This window comes from Macaca nemestrina, chromosome 5 (genome assembly GCF_043159975.1).
Source record: "Macaca nemestrina isolate mMacNem1 chromosome 5, mMacNem.hap1, whole genome shotgun sequence".
In the NCBI taxonomy this organism is placed as follows: domain Eukaryota; kingdom Metazoa; phylum Chordata; class Mammalia; order Primates; family Cercopithecidae; genus Macaca; species Macaca nemestrina.
In genome coordinates, this window is record NC_092129.1 from 107,605,736 (window position 1) to 107,627,824 (window position 22,089).

The following is a 22,089-nucleotide window of genomic DNA, read 5'->3' on the forward strand; positions in this document are numbered from 1 at the left end:
AACCAGTAAGTTCAGTGGCCCATAAAGTGAGTGAGGGTAACTCAGTTTGTAAAATGAGGTTTGGATGAAGTGAGGTAGAGTGTTTCCTCCCAGAGAACAGCAACCAGTGCTATCGTTTCTATTTACAAAATATGATTAGTCAAAATAAAACTGTGACTTGGTTCGTATCCAGAGGGTGACATGTAAGGGAATTATATTTCTTTTTTAGGGGAATGTTATCATATTTATGTGTAATTTTATTTTTCATGTATTAATATTTATTCCTATATTCGTTAACATTTATTGAACATTTAATTAGTGTTGACCCTTGCTTTCAAGACGCTTCCTGGCTGATGTCAACACCCCCTTGAATGGTGGGCGTTTTAGGGCTCATAAACAGGGCAGCTCTTGGTTTTGACTTTGGGGAGGGCGGTTTCATGGTGATGCTGTTTTCACTTATTTATTTACTAATTAATTTAACCAGCATTTTATTATTCATCTACCATACATATAAGTCACTGACAGTCACTGTGCTGTTATAACTAGAGTGTTATAACTACACCCTTAAATAATTGAGACTAAAAAAAGTGAGTACAATGTTAGCATAGAAGTTTTTATGCAAGTAGTATGGGAATACAAAGGAGTGGCAACAAACTAAATTTAGGGAGGTGAATAAAGTGATAAAACACCCTTTCAAAAGGAGGTGACATTTGGAATAAATATTATAGGGTATGATTTGACCAATCATGATGAGCAGAAAAGAAATTCAAGGTAGAGGCAAAAGAATATGAAAGCTATGGTGGTTTCAGAGAATGTGGGCATTACTGGAATTGCAAGTAGGTCAGTGTAGTGGAAACTGTGATTGACTATCAAACATCATGACATATCAGGTCATATCTGGTTCAGGGATGGGCACATTTACAGTGATCTGGGCCAATGAGACCCAACAAGAATTTTGTTGGTGAGTTCTGAGGATAAAGTTTCTTACTCTTAGGACAAACTATGGGAAGCTTCCTTCTGTCTCCTACTGAATGAAAAGGAAGATGCATTTAGCCTCCATTGCTACTGGAAGCTATTATGCAATTTCAGAGGAACCAATCTTAGAATCAATCTAACACTTAGTAAAGCTTACAAGTAAAGAGACTACAGGTTCTTCATTTAATCATTGAAACACTTTATCAACCAACTCTAAAGCCCATTTCAGGCTGTCTAGTGACCCAACTATGAAAACACTTGGGCGGCAGGAGGGAAGATGGCGGACGAGGAGAAGCTGCCGCCCGGCTGGGAGAAGCGCATGAGCCGCAGCTCAGGCCGAGTATACTACTTCAACCACATCACTAACGCCAGCCAGTGGGAGCGGCCCAGCGGCAACAGCAGCAGTGGTGGCAAAAACGGGCAGGGGGAGCCCGCCAGGGTCCGCTGCTCGCACCTGCTGGTGAAGCACAGCCAGTCAAGGCGGCCCTCGTCCTGGCGGCAGGAGAAGATCACCCGGACCAAGGAGGAGGCCCTGGAGCTGATCAACGGCTACATCCAGAAGATCAAGTCGGGAGAGGAGGACTTTGAGTCTCTGGCCTCACAGTTCAGCGACTGCAGCTCAGCCAAGGCCAGGGGAGACCTGGGTGCCTTCAGCAGAGGTCAGATGCAGAAGCCATTTGAAGACGCCTCGTTTGCGCTGCGGGCGGGGGAGATGAGCTGGCCTGTGTTCACGGATTCCGGCATCCACATCATCCTCCGCACTGAGTGAGGGTGGGGAGCCCAGGCCTGGCCTCGGGGTGGGGCAGGGCAGCTGGGCCCGCCAGCTCCCCTCTTGCCCACAAGCCAGTAGCTGAATCCCCCACTCCCTGCCACCGTCACACAGTATTTATTGTTCCCAAAATGGCTGGGAGGGGGCCCTTCCAGATTAGGGGCCCTGGGGTCCCCACTCCCTGTCCATCCCCAGTTGGGGCTGCGACTGCCAGATTCTCCCTTAAGGAATTGACTTCAGCAGGGGTGGGAGGCTCCCAGACCCAGGGCAGTGTGGTGGGAGGGGTGTTCCAAAGAGAAGACCTGGTCAGCAGAGCTGCCCCGTGTTCCCCCAGGTCCTGGAGGTAGACTTGAGGACCGAGATATTTCTAGTTAGGCCACGCTCCTCTGTTCAGTCACAAAAGCAAACACTCGTGCGGCCCAGCCATGGGCCCTCTGAGCAACTGTGCAGCACCCTTTCACCCCCAATTAAACCCGGAACCACTGAAAAAAAAAAAAAAAAAAAAAAAGAAAACACTTGACCTGCGAGTTAACAAGTTAACTGTAAAGACAAGAAAAATAACATAACACAGGGACAATACATAGACATCAATGCAAGGCAGATGTTGCTACATGGTCAATTGTAGCAACTCGGGCTTATTCTTAAGTGAGCCAACGCATTTCCTTGTTTTCACATGTGAAAACATCTTACTTTCCACTGAAGTGAAGGGCCAGGGTTGTGTAATCCTCAAATAGTAATCTGGAAAGAGAGGTAGAGGTTGTATTGGGAAGACTGTGCCCATACTGAGGAGTTTGAAGTTGAAATTGAAAGCAGTGAGGAGCTATTTATTGGGAAATTGTAAGTAATGGAGTAAAACCTCTTGTCCTCCCTGTGGGATAAATAAGAGAAGTATTTTCCCAACTGCTCATAATTTCTAAGGCTAGAGTTAGTTCTTTTCAGTACAATCTAGAAGTCTTGGATTGATTACTTGTAGGACTCAGTTAAATTTTAGCTGGGGAAAAAATACTTCCCCAGGTTTTTTTGTGGGAAATAGAAAGACAGATATTTCATTCTTCTAGTTATGCCTGGTTCCAAGGTGAATTATTTAATTAAGTAACTTAGAAAACACCAACCCTGTAGAGCAGGCCCTGACCATGCCTTCATTCTCTCTCTGTTGACCACACAAGTGACCATGTAGCAACATCTGCCCTGCATTGATGGTATGTGTTGTTCTCGTGTTATGTATGTTTTTTTGTTTTCACAACTGGCTTATTAACTCCTAGATCAAGTGTTGGTTCCCTAGTTTACCTGGATCAGAACCACCTGAGGTGCTTGGGTGTTTAACAAGCTTCTCAGTAATCTGTTTGGAATTTGTAAAGTACCAGAGATGCTGAGTATGTACTTGCAAATCCAAAGGGAATAAAGATCAGTAATGTGTAAGTTTTTGCTATTTCTTCCAGGACCCAAATGTAAGACTTTTAAGAAGAAATAGAAGAGTCAGTGTTAGAGTCTTATTTTTCCTAAGTATGTCTATTCATTTTCATGTGTTTTATTCTAGAAAAATCCATGGGTTACATTTTCCAGTGATCAAAATTATTTGAAGTTCAAGGTAAAATATATAATTTGACTTTTATTTTTAAAATTTTCACTTCATTGATCTTATTGATAATAGCACATACAAATAGTAGGTAAAAATCAAATCAATGGCTCAATATTATATTAATTTTAGTTATTGAAAGAAAGAGAAAGACTTGGTGAACTGGGTCTTCTGGCCTGAGGCCATAACTTTTTTACTTGATTTGATTCATTGCTTTAAGTTAGAGAAGTCCCACAAAATATACTCAATTTCTTTTTCTACAAAATTACCATAAGATGTATTATCACCTGAATAGGTGTAACAAATGAATTTTATCATGCAATGATATGTTTTGAAATCATGAGAAGAAGGCTTTAAATCAATGAAGATATTATTTGGTTTTGATCTCTGAAACCTGCAGAGATGTTACAAATTATTTAGTTTTATACATGCTATGTATATATATATACACGTACACACATACCTATGGGATATTTTATTCTACACAATTTCTGCTATAGCACAGAGATCTTCAGATATTAATGGAAGTTTTTGTTTCTGAAATACACCTTCTACTTTATCGTTAAGTGCTCTAAATTGTTATTTTTCTGGATCTCGTTTCCTTTGAAATGTGAACTTTCTGAACAAAGTTGATAAACTTCTTAAAAAATCAAAGACTTAAATACTAAAGCATGTTACTTTATATTGTATTAATAAGGGATAAGTAGGGTATTTTGAATTCTTAGTTATGATTATGAATGAAAGCTTTCCCAACTTTCCTCTCTTTTGCCTTCTGTCCTATCTGCTTTTGTCTTCATTCTTGTTTTCTGTAACTGAAATTGCATTTTACCTCAAAACTTCCAATCTAGTCACTTGATTCTTTTTTTGTCAGCAAGTCTCTATTCGTTATTTCTGTTCTTTCTGTGCTGCAACAATAATTTCTTCTGTTTGCTCTAATCAAGTCTAGTCACGTTTTCAGCCCTTCTGTCATTTTCAGCTTTCCCTCTCATCCAAGAGCATTTCCACTGTCTGACATTACAGGCAAAGCATACATTTCTCTGAATTTTGTGAGACCTCCTGCAAAGAGACAGTTACAGAACACTGACCTTGGATAGTGTATGGAATTTTTCTACCTAGTTATTTCTATGGATTAGTCGTCTAGTCTAGTCAAACAGCTAATTGTTTGTATTTCAGCTAATTAAACAATTCCGGCCAGTTGGTTAGAATCACTGATTAATTGAGAGCACCAAAGCCCAAGGTATTGTCTAAGTAGGCAAGCATTTGTGTGGTTCTTGCTAATAAACCTTCAATCTTTCTCTTGTGACATTGCCTCCACCTTTCTATCAAATTCAATTGCAGTCAACAAGTATTTGAACACCTGTCATCTGCATGTTAACTTGAGTGTATGTGTGTGTGTGTGTGTGTGTATTTTAAGTGGAATATCATGCCTATCCACAAGGTGCTTACCAGTGGGGTTGGATAGACAGCTATGAGGCAGCAATGGAGGTTGTATTTGCTATTTACTCTTTGAATATTTCTGCAGTTCTCAAAGAGAAACCCAAATAATACTGCCAAAAATTAAACTCAGGATCTCAATATGCATGATAAGATTAATTTGGATGCTATTCAGCATCACAGTGTTTATTCACTGAGCTGGTTAATTTCTTTCAATGCCTACAGCAGTCTCTCAAGCTATGCGTTTATATTCACTCTTTTACCTGATAATTTACATAATTTCCTTGAATAAAATAATTATTCTAATGATAAAAGCCACCACTGATGGAGCACTTATATGTGCCACAAATAGTGGTGAGCTTTTTCTTTATTCTTAACTTATTAACCACCTACTATGTGCCAAGCAATGAAAATAAAGAATGAATTAGATAGCCTGACTCTGAGGAACTTATATTCTGATTGGGGAAACTAGACAGACAATAACAACAAATGAGATAGTTGAAGATTATGGCAATTAGTATTCAAGGTAATGGCATAATGAATAATGTGGGATGGCCACTTTAAATAGAGTGGCATGGAAATACATATATAAGGAGATACATTTCAGAGATTCTTCAGGAACGAACAGGAGAAGTTCATGTGCAGAGCTCAGAGAAGAGTTTACAGTTCCAGAGAAGAATGTGTACCATAACCTTACAATGGGGAAGGACTTGCTAGGTTTGAGGAGCTGACAGGAGGATGGCGAATGAGTGAAGGGGCAGAATTGTGAAGATGAAATTCATAGATCTGGAGGAAATGAATCATGCTGAATGATATTGACCATGTTAAAAAGTCTAGTTTTTTTTTTTTTTTTCCCTTAAAGAACAACAGGAAGAGTTCATGACAGAATTTTAAGAAGGGGAAAGATGTGATTTGTTTAAATGTTTTAAAAGGATCAGTCTGGAGAATGGACTGGAGTTGTGTGGATGTAGGGAGATCTCTTTATGCATCTGTAAAATGATTGTGGTCTTAATGAAGATGGGCACAGAAAAGATAGTTTGAAGTGGAAAGGATCAAGATATGGTTAGAGGAAGAAAATTAGGACCTCATGATGAATTGCATATGAGAGTGAGGGATGAGAAAAATGAGAAATCAAGGATGACATCAATTATTTTAATCCTTAGAATAACTTATGAGGTAGGTTTTATTATAATCTGTATTTTACAGATAAGGAAATTGAGGCACTAAGAAACAAGAATCCCTGTCCAAGGTCATATACCAAGTGGTGTATGACCACTTCATACCAAGTGGTGGCGTGAAGACTGAACCCAAGCAGATAATTTTATAGCACATACATAGTGACCACCATATGTACTGAGAAATGTGTTTCATATCTTTCCAAGTATGATAACTGATTTTAAGCTTTTCATTTCACATATTCTCATTTTATCTTGAATTAGAGACCTTGAATAGCTCCAAATTGCAATATTTTTCTAATAATTTAGAACCAACTGTTAAATAAATTACCTAGTAGCAGATTTATCTTAAAATTTTAACTTCCAGGATATTTTATGAAGTCCATACAGACTCAGACTGCTATATATTTACTATCTCTAATATGAAGTAAAAAATGATACAAATAACAATGACCTTCAAGTATAATAAAATGCTGAAGTTCTTGCTAAAAGATCAATGACAGGGTATATTTGGTTTAGGAGTATTTTATTCTTAATTTTTATTTCATTGTGTTCTAGGACTTTCAAATTGGTAATCAATTGGTATAGTCCTCATGAACACAGTTCAATCCTCTTATTACAATCCTTGAAGTATTCTTGCTTCTTTAGAGACCAGGAATAAGTGGGAGTTACTCAAATTTCATATTTTCAAGGAATAAAAAAATTTCAAAAGCATGTACCATGCCTTAGACACCCAGACAGTTACAAAAGAAAATAGGATAGAAGCTCTTTCTAGAGAACAGAAGAAGCGTGAGTTCTAGTCTTGTTGTACGATGTGGATGTGGGGGAAATATCCTCCATACCCTCCTCTGTCTCTTAGACTGCCTGCTTGCCTTTATAAGAAGATGGTTTTTTCAGGACTTGGTTAACAAGAGAACAACAAATTCCACTGAGGTAGGGAAATGGCTTAGTGGGAAAATCCTGCTTACATATCACTGGGTTTGGATTATACCTACTTGCCTTCCCCTATTGTTTGTAATTTTAAATATATGTATATTAAAATTGAGGCCAGAGTATGTAGCACTATATGACCCAATTACATATAGATGTATTTTGTTGGGTGAAAACATTTTGGTGGGGGGGATAAGTAGGGAGGCTGGTTCTTAAAAGAGGCCAGATGGGATTTATTTCTCAAAGTGAAGGTAAAATTTAAGAATAGGGTATTTGTATACTATTGTCTAACCTGGCAGAGACTACATCAAGCAAGCATCACAATTTTAAGGGCATTATGGACAGAAGAATATTAAGTTATAATGCTATTTTTCTCAGATATTAGGTATATCCCATTTCTCATTTTTCTATGCTCTGTTAAATTTTATATTTCAAGTTAATCTTAGAATATCCTCCAATGACCAGTTTAAAAGAATAAGCAAATCATTTTGGTGGGATAAAACATACACCATTTTTCCTGTAGAATAGATTACATTTCTTGGGAAATCTATGCCACAATTTCAGGTTTAAAAGGGCCATGTAATTCAAGAAATCCTACAGCCTTTCCTTTGTTCTATTTGCCAGTTTCAAAATATGGCCTCTAAAACTGAATACCTGAATAAACAATTCTGGAGAAACCTATTTACAAAATTTGTTTTGAATGCAAGTGCAAATATGACTTCTCAAACATAAATCTCTCTTCAATTCAGTGACATAGCAGTCTCCCTAAGCAATTTATTGTTTGCTTCAACAAATGGATAAAACAATAAATAAATGCTTCACCTACATGATCATAAGATTTAGTACATTTAGTATTATTGATTTTACCATGTAGGCTTTTATTCCTAATCTTTCTTTACCACCAAAATTTATTTAATAAAACTAAATAGTGGAGGAAGGAGAAAACTAGCTGATGAATATCTGAATATCTGATTTTTGTTTTTCAGTGTTTGAACTTTTAATTTGTCATGGTTCTCATTTCTTTTTATACTTAGATTATAGAGTTATATATGAATATGCTTTTGGCTCTTACACCATTCATGTTACAGGTTATCAAAAGTAATTAAATTTTCAAAATTAGTAAAACCACTCAGTTAAGCAATGTAAGCATACATTAGCTGGTAATCATTTACAATGCCAGTTGCATCGTGAGACTGTTATTGACATGTCAGCAGAGCATATGATAGAGTTGTTTTTCTGCCAGTACTAATCCAGCAACAATGTAAGGCTGCCAATGCAGATGGGATTGTATTTGTAGAATGGAGCAATTCCCACAAGAGATTTTCGCCATACTAACAGTAGCTAGGACTTCCTCAGTTTTCTCCTGTGCCAGGTGGCAGTAGCCACCAACAGCATCTGGGCACTTTGCCCCACCACCTCCCTCCTCTCCTGTGGGAACATCCAGGAAAGATGAGAAAAATGTGCTTTGGGCACCAATAAATTAGGGACAACAAAATATGATATTCTGGAAGAAATGTCAAGTCAAAAAATACTGGGAAATCCAGTATTTCTTCACATTTATTTGTATGGTCTATTAATTAATATAAGTATCATAAAATTTGGCTGTGCTTTGATGTTTGTCAGTGACTAGAGCCACTTATTTCTTTCTCTTTTAATAGAAGATACCTATAATTGCAGATTACCTTCACTTTTTTTCAGATGATCAAAATTTAGTTGATAAATGGCAGTGGTTTTCAACTACCATATACACTGGCATGTCATATTCAGGTGTAATATGTATTGTAGGTAGTTTATTATAAATCATAGCTAAAATATTAAAGTTTGTAAATAATCTAAGTTCATAAATAATCTACTTTTTAATACATTAGAATGAATTCACATTTATCTTTAAAACAACATTGCTCTTTGTTTGCATGTATTCTAATGTTCTATTTTGACTGAGAGAGAAAGAACCTAAGCTACCTATATGCACTGTTATAGGAATGCAATGGAAGTGAAAGAGTCATGGATCTGCATTGGAAAGTTTGTTAGTGGATTGAATGGAGTGCCATGTACAATATACTCTGTATCTAAAATGTGGACATAATGTTTTGTTCCCTTTCTCAAGAAATGTGACCCGGATGTTTCTATAGACTCCTATTGTTTGCTAGAGTATTAATTGAAGGAAAATTAGTTCTTTGTGGGGGTGGCAGTCCAACCCCAGAGGTTAAATTGTACATCCATTTGTAGATGTTTAAAGGAAGTTTTGTGTGGTTCCCATACATATCTGCCATAGGAAAAAGTGTACTTCTTTGACTTGCAACTGTCTACAAAAAGGAATCAAAATATTCATTTATTTTTTTTTTCACTGAAGTACTATCTACATCATCTCTTCTTTTCTATATTCCTGGAAAAATTCCCCTTTGGTCCCTCTGCCTTACTTGTACCAAGTCACCCAAATAAAACTAAGAACCTTTATCCAGTTTTCCAGCAGTAGATTTTTATTATGTGCGTTTTTAAAAAAAATTATTTATTTATTTATTTTTTTATTATACTTTAAGTTCTAGGGTACATGTGCTCAACGTGCAGGTTTGTTACATATGTATACCTGTGCTATGTTGGTGCGCTGCACCCATCAACTCATCAGCACCCATCAACTCGTCATTTACATCAGGTACTCCCAATGCAATCCCTTCCCCTCCCCCCATAATAGGCCCCGATGTGTGATGTTCCCCTTCCCAAGTCCTTATTATGTGTTCTTATTTCTTGAAGTTGAGTGCAGTTATGGCAGGTTGAAGGAATTAAGTCGGAATTGAAACTTGGGTGGCATAATAGGAAATATATCTAAATGATGTATATTTATATAAAATAACATGCTGATGGGTTTAAGGATTTATTTGGATAAAGTCTGGCCACCTTATTCTTTTGTGTTTTATATCTAGTCTTCTCAAACAATTAGTATTTATCAGTGCCTGCTATGTGTGAAGCACTCTAATATCTGTAGAACAAAAACAGCTATCCTGAGGGACTCAGCATGTTGATATTTCTTCAACCTAAGAAGACGACTGCCAAAAATATTCTTAATTCTGATGCAAGAGATCAATAAAAAAATGTACATTCGATATGAACTATGCTTCATACAGATCTGGTTCTGATACTGAATGTGTTTTATGGTTTAACTGTAATTTCTAACACATTGCAATTTGGGAGATAGAGCTAGAATAAGACTTCAGCATCTGGCTATATAGGATTCTCTTATGACGAAACATCCAGACCCTTTATGAACCATAATATTTAATTCATTGCACGGCTCATAAGATGTAAGGGGGGAAAAAATAAACTCCTCTCTCTATGCAACAAAATAAAACAGAAAAAACACCCAATAAGATGTAACTGGAGGCCGGACACGGTGGCTCACGCCTGTAATCCCAACATTTTGGGAAGCCGAGGTAGGCGGATCACTTGAGGTCAGGAGTTCGAGACAAGCCTGGCCTACATGATGCAACCCAGTCTCTACTAAAAATACAAAAATTAGTTGGGTGTGGTGGCCCGTACCTGGAATCCGAGCTACTCAGGAGGCTGAGGCACTAGAGTCGCTTGAACCCGTGAGGCGGAGGTTGCAGTGGGCCTAGATTGGGCCACTGCAATCCAGCCTGGGAGACACAGCGAGACTCCGCCTCAAAAACAAACAAACAAACAAACAAACAAACAAACAAACAAAATGTTGCCCGGAGCCGGTGGCTCACTGGCTCACGCCTGGAATCCCAGCACTTTGGGAGGCCAAAGCGGGCGGATCACCGCTGCTCTCCGGCCTGGGGGGGAAAAAAGAGAGAGAGAGAGAGAGAGAGAGAGCGCTACATGGAGTTGGTGTTTTGGCATAGCTACCGCTCAGGCACATGTGGAGCCCAGGGAACTTCAGATACCCGGGTTTTCGGGGAAAGTGGCTGCAAGGCTGGCACAGCGGGAGGTTAGACCTCCGTACATACCCCTGGGAAAGGGGCTGAACCCAGGGGCCTGAGCAGCAGTGGTCTGTAGGCCCGGCTTCCATGGCACCTTTGGCTTGGAACTCCAGCCAGCCAGCAGCATTACACCTCCCTGAGACTGAGCTCCCGAAAGGGAGGAGCGGCCGTCTTCTTTGCTGTTTCGCAGCCTTAGCTGTTGATGCCTTCAGTGCAGCTGCCGTTTGGGAAAAGCGGCCAGATTGCGCTTTTTTTACGCTGGTCCCTGACCCCACTTCTCTTCACTGGGCGGGGCCTCCAGACCTGGGTCACCAGCCACCTTGGCGGTGTTTTCCAGCTGGCGGTAGTACGGAGCCTCTGTGGGACGGAGCTACCAGGGAGAGGGATGGGCCGTCTTTGCTGTTTCACAGTCTTAGCTTGGTTGCCGTCAGGCTGTAGGGAATCCGAGGCAGCTAGGGACTGGAGCGGTCGCAGCAGCTCTACAGAGAAGCGACCAGACTGCTTTCTCTTGTAGGTCCCGATCCCGTTTCTCTTCGCAGGGCAAAATCTCCCTCTTGAGGCCTATAGCCATCCCCAGCGGTGTTTTCTGGCTGAGAGCACTTTCAAAACCCCCGCCACGTGATGGAGCTCCCAGAGGGAGGAGCCGGGCACCATCTTTCCTGTTTTGCAGCCTTCGCTGTTGTTGCCTTTGGGATTTGGAGAGTCTGAAGCAACTAGGGGCTGGAGCGGACCCCCAGTAGAGCCCAGAAATAAGGCCACACACCTACAACCGTCTGATCTTTGGCAAAGCTGACAAAAACAAGCAATAAGCAAAGGACTCTCTATTTAATAAATGGTGCTGGGATAACTGGCTAGCTATATACAGAAGATTGAAATTGGACCCTTTCCTTACACCATATACAAAAATGAACTCAAAATGGATTAAACACTGAAAAGTAAAACCCAAAACTATAAAAACTCTGGAAACCTAGGCAATACCATTAGATTTCATGATGAAGATGCCAAAGCTATTGGAACAAAAGCAAAAATTGACAAATGGAATCTAATTAAACTTAAGAGCTTTTGCACAGCAAAGTAACTATCAACAGAGTAAACAGACTTCCTACAGAATGGGAGAAAATATTTGCAAATTATGCATCTGACAAAGATCTAATATGCAGACAATCTACAGAATGAGAGAACACTTTTGCAAAGTAACATTCAACAAAGGTCTAATATCCAACATCTATAAGGAACATAAACAAATTTACAAGAAAAAACAACCCCATTAAAAAGTGGGCAAAGGACATGAACAGACACTTCTCAGATGACATACATGTGGCCAAAAAGTATTTTTAAAAAGCTCAATATCAGTCATTAGACAAATGCAAATCAAAACCACAATGAGATACTATCTAACACCAGTGAGAATAGCTATTCTTAAAATGTCAAAAAAGATAACAGAAGCCAGTGAGGTTGTGAAGATAAAGAACACTTATACACTATTGGTGGGAGTGTAAATTAGTCCAACCATGTGGAAAGCAGTGTGGTGATTCCTCAAAGAGCTAAAAATAGAACTATCATTCGACCCAGCAATCCTATTACTGGGTATATACACAAAGGAATATAAATCATTATGTCACACATGCACATGTATGTTCATTGCAGTAATATTCACAATAGAAAAGACATGGAATCAACCTAAATGCCCGTTAATGACAGATTGCATAAAGGAAATGTGGTCCATACATATCATGGAATGCTGTATAGCCACAAAAAAGAACAAGATAATGTCCTTTGCAGGAACATGGATGAAACTGGAGGCCATTATTTTTAGCAAACTAATGCAGGAACAGAAAACCAAATACCGCATATTCTCATTTATAAAGGGGAGCTAAATGATGAGAGCACATAGATACATAGAGGAGAATAACACACACTGGGGCCTACCTGAACGTAGAGGGTGTGGAGGAGAGGATGAGAAAATATAACTATTGATTACTAGGCTTAATATTTGGGTGATGAAATGACTATACAACAAATCCCTGTGACATGAGTTTACTTACATAACAAACCTGCACATGTACCCTGAACCTAAAATAAAAGTTAATGAAAAAAGATAATAAAAGATGGAGTTATAATAATAAGCAAGCAATAAAAAAGTATTAAGAATGACCTGGAAATTTGTAACAAGAATTAAACAGAACTTTCAGATATAAAATGTAATTATTTATTTTAATTTTCTTTGGATAAAGGGTCTTGCCCTATTGCCCAGTTTGGAGTTCAGAGGCAAGATCATGGCTCACTGCAGCCTTGACCTTCTAGTCTCAAACGATCCTCTTGCCTTAGTTTCTCAAGTAGCTGGGACTATAGGTGCATGCCACCACACCTGACTAATTTTTAATTTTTTTTTTGTAGAGATGATTTGTCTCAAACTCCTGGGCTCAAATGATCTTCCAGCCTAGCAAAGTGTTGGGATTATAGGCATGAGCCACCGTGCCTGGCCATAAAGTTGTTTTAAAGATATGAGTAGAAATCTTTCCCTAAGTGATAAAGAATATCAACAAAATTCCTGTATCAAACATCAGCAAAAACATTAGAAGTATTTACTTTGTAGTCAGGAATGGACAATGATGTCTAATATTATTTTAATTCAATATTGTAATAGATAGCCTAGACAAAAAAGAAAGACATATAAATAAATGATTTAGAATCTGTAGAGGAAGAAATAGAACTATTATTATTATATAAGATGATAATATAGAAAACCAAAAGTATTTACAGATGAATTACTAGCATTAATGAAAGTAATAAAGTAGAAGGATATAAAATTAAAATATAAGAATCAATGATTATTGTAAACAGCAACAGTTGGAAAAAGTTATTTGCAAAAAGATACCATTGATAATAACATAAAAACATGACACCTAGAAAAATATCTATCAATATTTTATTATGAGTTTATTAACCTTAAATAAGACACAAATAACAGAAAAAATACAACATACTCATAGATAGAAAGACTCAATAATGTTCTTCCTAACTTTGTTCTATGACCTCAATGGGATTACATTCAAAATGCCACCAGAACTTTTTTTAAGGAACTTGACAAGTTGGTTTTAAAATTTAAATGAAAACATAAAGGGTCAAGAATAACCAAAACTTTCCTGAAGAATATATAGGAATTTGTCTTACTGAATATAATAATAAAAAGCTCCATGAATTAAGGCAATATGATATTAGCAAAGAGATAAATAAATTTATCAGTGGATCAGAGAGCTCAGAAACAGATACATTGATATATAAAATTTTCATTGTATGAAGATATTTCCTTTTCTTTCATTTTAGTCTCTAACTTGATCTTCAGTGGAATGTGTACAACTGTATATAATATAGCTGTGAAGGCACTTTTACAATATCAAAAGATATCTTAAATCATCTTATCAATGTCTTAAAAAGAACTTACTATTTCTGGAAAATTGAACAGAATTGGTGATAGAGTACATCTCATTTTTCTTCTGTGGTCCTGGCATTAGTACTGTAGGCATACAGTTTCTTCTGTGATAGGACATGGGTTTGGGTCTGACTGAGTGTCAGTGAGTACAGGCGTACATTGCATGCAAGCAAAAAGTAGCTCTGCTGTAGGGCTTGCAGTGGATGTTGGTGCCCCACCCTAATCTCCTTAGCAGAGAGGATGAACCATGCCCTGGTGCTATGTTTCCCAGCCAGAGCCCAGCCCCCTTTCATCTAGGTGAAAAACTCTGTGGGGCCATCAGACTCCCAAGCTTATCTGAAACCACATCTTTGCTGATCTTCTTTCCCAGTCCCAGCCACTTCCTTCCTCAATAAATCTCTCACACAAGCATTACTGACTGAAGCTCTCCTTCTAGGGAATCCATTCCAGGGTAAGATTTGAGGGAGTAGCACTCCTCTGAGACTTTTTCCACCTTAGTCCTTCTTACCTCTGTGCCCTGATAAATAGATCACTCTGGGCACAATGAAGAAGTTTGCTATTTGCTTTTGAGCCTTTTTGTCTTTTTGATACCCATGACAGGTGGAAACTTATGTAAATTATTTCTTACGTTTTTGTCTGGTCTCAGGACAATTCAGTCATACCTTTTGTAGTAGTGTTGATCTCTGTGACTTGAGTTGGTTAATTGGAAATATTTTTCCTTTTCTAACATTCCCCTTCCAGATTTTTCATCAGTAATTTTCAGATGTTTAGAATGATGATATTGAGAATCAGAAATAGCCCTTCAGTTGAGAGCAGTCTAATTCAACCTCAAGGCAGGTGAATGTTAGGAGAGTGAAGGCTGCTGCCAACACTTACAGCTGAGAAATCCTTATATCTGCCTCCTGTGGGAAAAGAGAAATGAACCCAGAGTGATTCTATTTCTCCTTCCAAATCTTGAGCAAGGGCTTCCTATTGGCAGAACACTAAATGCATTTAGACTACTGAAAGTAGAGGAGTTCAGGAGATGCAGTTCCTTGGCTTCTAGCCTCTGTGATACAGAGAAGAGCCTAAAAGAGAGTGTCAGTGTGATGGTGGTGGTGGTGGTGGGCGGGGGTGGGGGGGAGGAGGGAAATGTTCTTTTGGCTGCTTGCCAAAAGAACCCAATATTTAGCAAAACTTTCCTTTTCATTCTGATAAGTGTGTTTAAACAAAGATGAATACGCCTTTTTCTAGGAACTAGAAAGAGGGAATAGTTTGCCATATTGAATATGCTTAAGTTGGCATTAATATTAGATAGCAACCCTCTGGCTTAAACAATGAAAATACTGAGATATACATTAATAAAACACACCCAAAGCTAATTTAAGGCATGGATTGCTTTTTCATAAAGAGAAATTGTACAATTTTATAAGCTATTACATTGTTATGCTTATTTAGATTTTAAAAGATGTGTACTTTTAAACAATTGGAGACATAGATGGCACCATTGGAGACTGATTTGGCATTTGGTCCATAGGAAGAAGTTTGTGATAATAAAAACAATTTAATTGTCAGAGCCATATGGTTAGATGTGAATAGAGTTCAGGTAGAACTCTTGAAAAAATGAATTCCAGAAATAAAAATGAAACAAAACAAAACAATAAAACTAAGGTGGAAGCATTTTTATGATAGGATATCTTGTTTTTGTGTTAATGAAATATGAGCATATTTTAAAGTTGACATGAGTTTTGGCAAAAAATGAAAATTAAATCTTTCTTCTATATGTGTATTCAATCAATGATATCACCCAAAGTACAGACACATTCTGTCACATACATTTATCATCAGTTCCAAATGCATTTGATCTCTTTAGACTCCTTAAGCTTTGTAAATTCAATAATGTGGGTGCATATGTTAAAGTTCAGAACAATGGACCTAACTGTTCTTGAGGTGAGCCATAAGTTGCCTATTATAATTCACATAGAGTGTCTTTTCTTGGCACATATGTGCCTCTATTTTATGATCTCGCCTCACCTACATCTTAAACACCTATTTCCAATGTGTCTTTCTTCTTATTTCTAGGGGTTAAGCATCTCTGGATTTCTCAGGAAGTGCTTATACCCCTTCTGTGGGACCCTCTCTTTCTCCTTAGTGCCCATTCAACTGTCCCCTTGCTTTCTTAAACTCCTGTCCTCTGCCATCTTTGAGGTGAGGTTTCACCTATTCTCTTTTTGTCCTTTGGCCTAGTTGATTGGCCATCTTTTATTTTTTAAAATTCTGCTGTGTATGACTGGAGAGGACTTCAGGTATAAGCTAATGGAAGTGGAGGTAAAGGCAAGTGACCATCGCTGATCTCCCTTAGGTTCAAGCATTGATAAGATAATCAGAACTTATACTGGTGAGTGTGAATAAAGGCTTTTGGAAGTTCAACTCTTATTTAAGAGAACTCAGGATTTAGGAAAAGACCTGCTGAGTCAGACTTAGGCTTCTCACTCCCAAGTCTCAACAAAATTGTTGTAAATTTGACAAACCTAAAGAAAAATGGGAGGAAGCATCCTATGAATGGAGCCTGGTAGAGTCTCCTTGCAAAGAGTCAAACTTTCTGGCATCTTATGCTTAGTCATATCCTATTTGGTGTGTGTGTGTGTGTTTGTGTGTGTGTGTGTGTGGTATGTGCATACGCATGCATACCTTGGGGCATGATTAAAACTTGTGTAAGAGTTTGGGAATTGGAGAGCAGAGGAGACCTGTGAACAAGGCACTCCAGAATAGGTGTGACATGATGATATGTTCAGGGACCTATTCATTGCATATCTGCTGAGGGTGCTGTTCACACTGTCTTTCATGTAAGTGATACTTCCAAGCGTGTGCCATGCTGTGGTATCAGGCAGGTGGCCTGAGGTAGGCTTGATCTTGGGACAAAAAAATTTATAAGCATATAATGATATCAGGTATCATAAAAACAATAGATGGAAATAAAAACTATTCTACATGTAAAAGATACAATATATATATTTGATACAAAATTATATTTACCATAAATAGTATAGGTCAAAATATAGAAATCCTTAATATAATGCACACCCATAACTAAATTAAATGAAATATCCCAGAAGAAAAATATATGAAAAGGGAAATAGATACAAGTAGAATTTTAACATCAGTCGTAGTAACAGTTAAGCAAATTAATAAAATGGTATGCTTTATTTGGCAAATAAAACCATCAAGATTTAAAGCAATGATACTTAGTACTGGGAAAGGCATAGTACCTTGAGTACCCTCATTCATCATCACTGGTCTATGACTTTGGACCCATATATTTTTCATTGTGGACTGTATCCCTGTTTACTGTTTGGAATAATCAATGCTTAATAGGAATTTGTTGAATAAATGAGTTTTTATCTAAATATCTTTTGCAAAATGTATAAAGAACCTTGAAATTTGGTAACATTTTCCTTTAAATCCAGTTTTTAGAAGTGGATCTTGATGAAAAAACAATTTTTGTGTATTCTTTAAGAGTGAAGTTGTTGTTATTCTAATTAATTTTTCTCAAAAAGTAATGTAGAAGAAAGTAAATGCAGAAGATTGTGATTCTCAGTGAATTAATGCCATTTGCTAAAGTTACCAAATAAAATTAGTGATGTCACAGACAGTGAGTTAGTTCATCATTACTGTTCTGATGTGTATATTATGACTTAGGGAAGTAAATTCAATTTTCTATAGCAAACATATTCTAATAAATACAATTTGCTATAACAAACATATAGTGGGTAAATTCCATTTCTTAAAACAAACATGTAAAACCAGATTTGCAAGATTTAGAGTTTTAAGGACAATTGTTTTAGTCCATAGGTTATAACAAAAAACTTTCCACTTAAAAACAGAGTATTACAGAAACTCTTTTTTGCCCATCTCAACAAACCATCTAGACAAATTCAATTTTATGATGACAGGTACAGAACATGTGTAGATTACTGTAAATAGGAACTTCCACTTGGGTCGCTAGTGCTCTTTTTTTGGCCCCCTCATGGTATCTGATTTATAAAATTTTTCAACCTTCTTTCTACTGACAAAATGGATTGCCTCATCTGCTGTTTATGTTCTCAAATGCTTTTATTCTTAAGGTCTCCCATTCAGTACTCTAGTGACTTATAGGACCTATGATTTGAAGTAAAGTTGCAAAAAAAGGCAGAATCAAAGTATGAACTCAAGATTGTATAATTATATACTCTGAAGCACAAATATTTATGTACAAAAATATTCATTACAACATAATTTGTAATAGTAACAATGGACAGTAATTTAAAACTCCCAAATTTTAAAAATGATTAAATAAAATTTGGTACATCCATGATGAGGTCCTCTGAGGGCATTAAAATGGTGTTTATTAAATAATTAAAGGCATGAGGACATGATATATCACATTAAGTGAATGAAATAATGTACAAAATTGTATCTGCAATCGTTTCATTTTTGTTATGTGTAAATGAAAAACAGGATGCTAACACATTAAATTGTTAAGAATTATTATCTTGTGGAAGGTATGAATATGTGATAATTTTTTTGACATTTTACGTAGCCCAAAAGTCAACAGTGAGAGTGTAGCATATTTAGAATAATAATCTTATTAAATTTTTTTAATCTTCACAATAATGAGTTTATCTTAGAAGTATAAATTAGAATACTCCAAAGAACAAAAGATATGAAAATAGGTGCCCTAAATAAATATGAACAACAATGATTTTGTTTTAAATTGAAGATATTATACAAGAAAAGGGTACATATTAATAACAATCACTGCATTGCCACTTACATGTTGAAAATAAACATATGTCTGGGATTGACATAAAAGATTATTTACATCTATTTATATAACAGTCTTCTCCATTTTGCCTTGTAAAAATTTAATTATTTCCAGCTGGGGAACTTAGCTGAGTCTAACTCACTCACCTTTTGAGAAGCCAAACTGCATAGACTTTCTAAGACTAGGTATGAACTTATAAAATAGGGATGATAACACTTACATCAATAGGCCTGAGTCTATTGGGGAAGATATACAAACAGAATTAAGCACATGTGATAGCAGAACTGTTAGAGGAGCAATGCATTTAATATGGGAGCCTTTAGATAATCCATTAGAATCTTTTACACTGATTCAGAAAGTAAGGAGGGAAAAGAAAGGAAAGGTATGAGCAGAGATATGAATTGGGGAAGCACATGGCAAAGTGAGAAAGATGAAAATAGAAATAATAATAAATTTATGTACCACGTAACACACTGTGTGATATGTTCTTTTAGCACTTTACATATTCTACTACATATAGTGGGAGATTAGACAGAAAGGTAGGGGGCACTGGATAAGAAACCACATGCTCCAAATTCAGGGATGGTTTCGGTAAAAGGGGAGTGACATGAAAGCAGTTGCCTAATATTAGGAAGTCAAAGGCGACAAGTTCAAATACCATTGCAGCCCTTCATAAATGGTGTGACCCTGGGAAAGTCATTTACTTACTCAGAGCCTTAATATATTAGAATAATACTGACAGGACAGTGAATATTATACATTCACTAATTATAAAAGTGCTTGGAAAATGATACAGCTCTATACAGTTCTATACAGATTTTAAGTGTTCTTATTTTTGCTGTGATGATCTGACATTTGTTTTAATGAAATGATCATTGGGCCAGTTTAAAGAATGGTTGAGAGAAACAAGAGTACAGCACCATGCCAATTTGAGTGTTTCTATGATAGCCCAGTGTGAGGGAATAAAGGCTTACAAAACGATTATAAAAATAAAGAGAAGAGGAAAGAGGAAAGAACAGAACTTTGAGAAACACTTGATGTACTTGGTGAGAGAAGGAGTAGGAAAAGAAACAGAAGGAGTTTCAAAGTCACTGGAGACAGAGGAGGTAAATCTCAGGAAGGAGGCTCCATTTAATATTGTCAACTGCTTCTGATAAAGCATGATAAGGAAGGAGTCAAAACTCTTAGATTAGGCAATGACATTACTGATTATTTTAAAGAGGGAGTGTTATGGAAGTGGTATAAGATTAAAATTGACTAAAGGTAGGGTGAAAGTGAGCAATGTTGAATAGAGGAACTGAGGGAGAATTACTCCTATGGGTGTTCAGAGGAATGAAAAGGGAAGAGATCGAAAGGCAGGTTTGAGGAAAAATCGACTTAGAATTGGAGAACATTTAGTGTATTTGCAAATGAAGAAAGAAGCCAACATGAAGACAGGATTGAAGGTGATGAAAAAAGAGAGAAGTTATGAGGCAAGTTCTGGGAGTTCAAATGGGATAAAAAATGACATGTTAAAAGGTTAGCTTGGAAAGGAGCAAGGACACTTTTTTCTTTTAAGAAAGAAGGAAAAGAAGAGAAAACTGGCATGGATCTATAGACATTTTTAGATAAAAGAGAAAAAGGTTGAGAAGTTTCATATCAGAGACACCTTATCATCTCAGCATAGTTACTATTGCAGAGTCATAGGCTGTGTAAAGAAGACAAAATTGGAAAAGCCAAGGAGTGGATTCCTTAGGATTTAGAGACAGATAGAAAGATTATCTGGAGAAAAAGCAATGGAATTGAAGAGAAAAATGGTAAGGCAGAAAATTAAGGCAGAATTTGAAAATTATGAACAGAAAATGTATTTGTTAATGTTTCTAGGTCTTTTCCACAGCAGCCTTTACCAGAGGCCCTGTCACCATCGCGAAACATAAAATGCTGTGTATACTAATAGCCAACTGTTTACCAGTGGTCTGTTGGCCTGTAGTTTATCTGTGGTTTCCAAAGCATCTTGTAAAATTTTATTTGATTTTTTTTTCCAAATCTATCTATGGATCATGCCAATCTCTGTGCCAGGCATTTTTATTGGTTGAGTTTCCAAATATATTCAGGCTAACACTGTGGAAATTTGTATTATTCCTTGTCAGGCAGATTGGGAATAGCTCTCCTCCATGAAATCTGCAATCTTTTTTTTAAAGCCAGAATTCCCCTGTCTACCTGGCAAGTATCCATATTTTCAACTAATTTCCCCATTAGTTCTCTAAAGGAGAAGTTGAAAATTGCCTCAGGGATGAAGCTACAATGAAGTTATTACTGAAAACTTTCCATGTTATCTCTAAATATCATGTTTCATTTTAGTTTCCAAACTCTTGCTTTTGGAGGGAAGTGGGAGCACTAGTGATTTGCTTCATCATTTTGTATAGAACTAACACAGATGTATGTGATGTCATATCTCTATCTTGGTCATTAATTCTGTTTCTCATAGGTCCTTCACACATGCTCAAGATTAGGGATATGAGAGCTACCTACTTCTTGAACCAAATATTTTGCCGACTTCTCAAAAGCAAATTTCTTGTAGTTTCCAAAACAAAAATTTTATTTTTATAGATATATTTGTCTCTTTGGGATGACATTCTCTACATTTTTCTGCAGGGAGAATTTTTGTACATTCTTGAAAGCATACATGGTTCAAGTGTCTTCTCTATACCTTTCTTATGATTTCTAACCTTCACCTATCCTAATGAAAGTTGATGATGCTTTCCTTTGAACTAATACTGATCAGCATGTAAATCCTAGTTTAGTACTTTCTGAACTGCACTGCAATTATTTGTTTAATGTTTGAATCCCTAATAATCACTGAGCTCTTCAAGGGCAAAGATAGTATCTGATACAGCTTTAAATCTCTAATGTTTGTCACTTATTAGATAATTTATTAATACTACTTTTATTATTATTATTATTATTTCCTTTAAGTTCTGGGCTACATGTGCAGAACGTGCAGGTTTGTTGCATAGGCATACATGTGCCATGGTGGTTTCCTGCAGCTATCAATCCATCTAGGTTTTAAGCCCTGCATGCATTAGGTATTTGTCCTAATGCTCTCCCTCCCCTTGCC

General features: G+C 37.1%; 1 pseudogene; it reads left to right on the forward strand.

Moving 5' to 3' along the window:
* Positions 1–1,198: 1,198 nt before the first annotated feature.
* On the forward strand, positions 1,199–2,212 carry LOC139363365 (peptidyl-prolyl cis-trans isomerase NIMA-interacting 1 pseudogene; annotated as a pseudogene).
* The last annotated feature ends 19,877 nt before the right edge of the window (positions 2,213–22,089 follow it).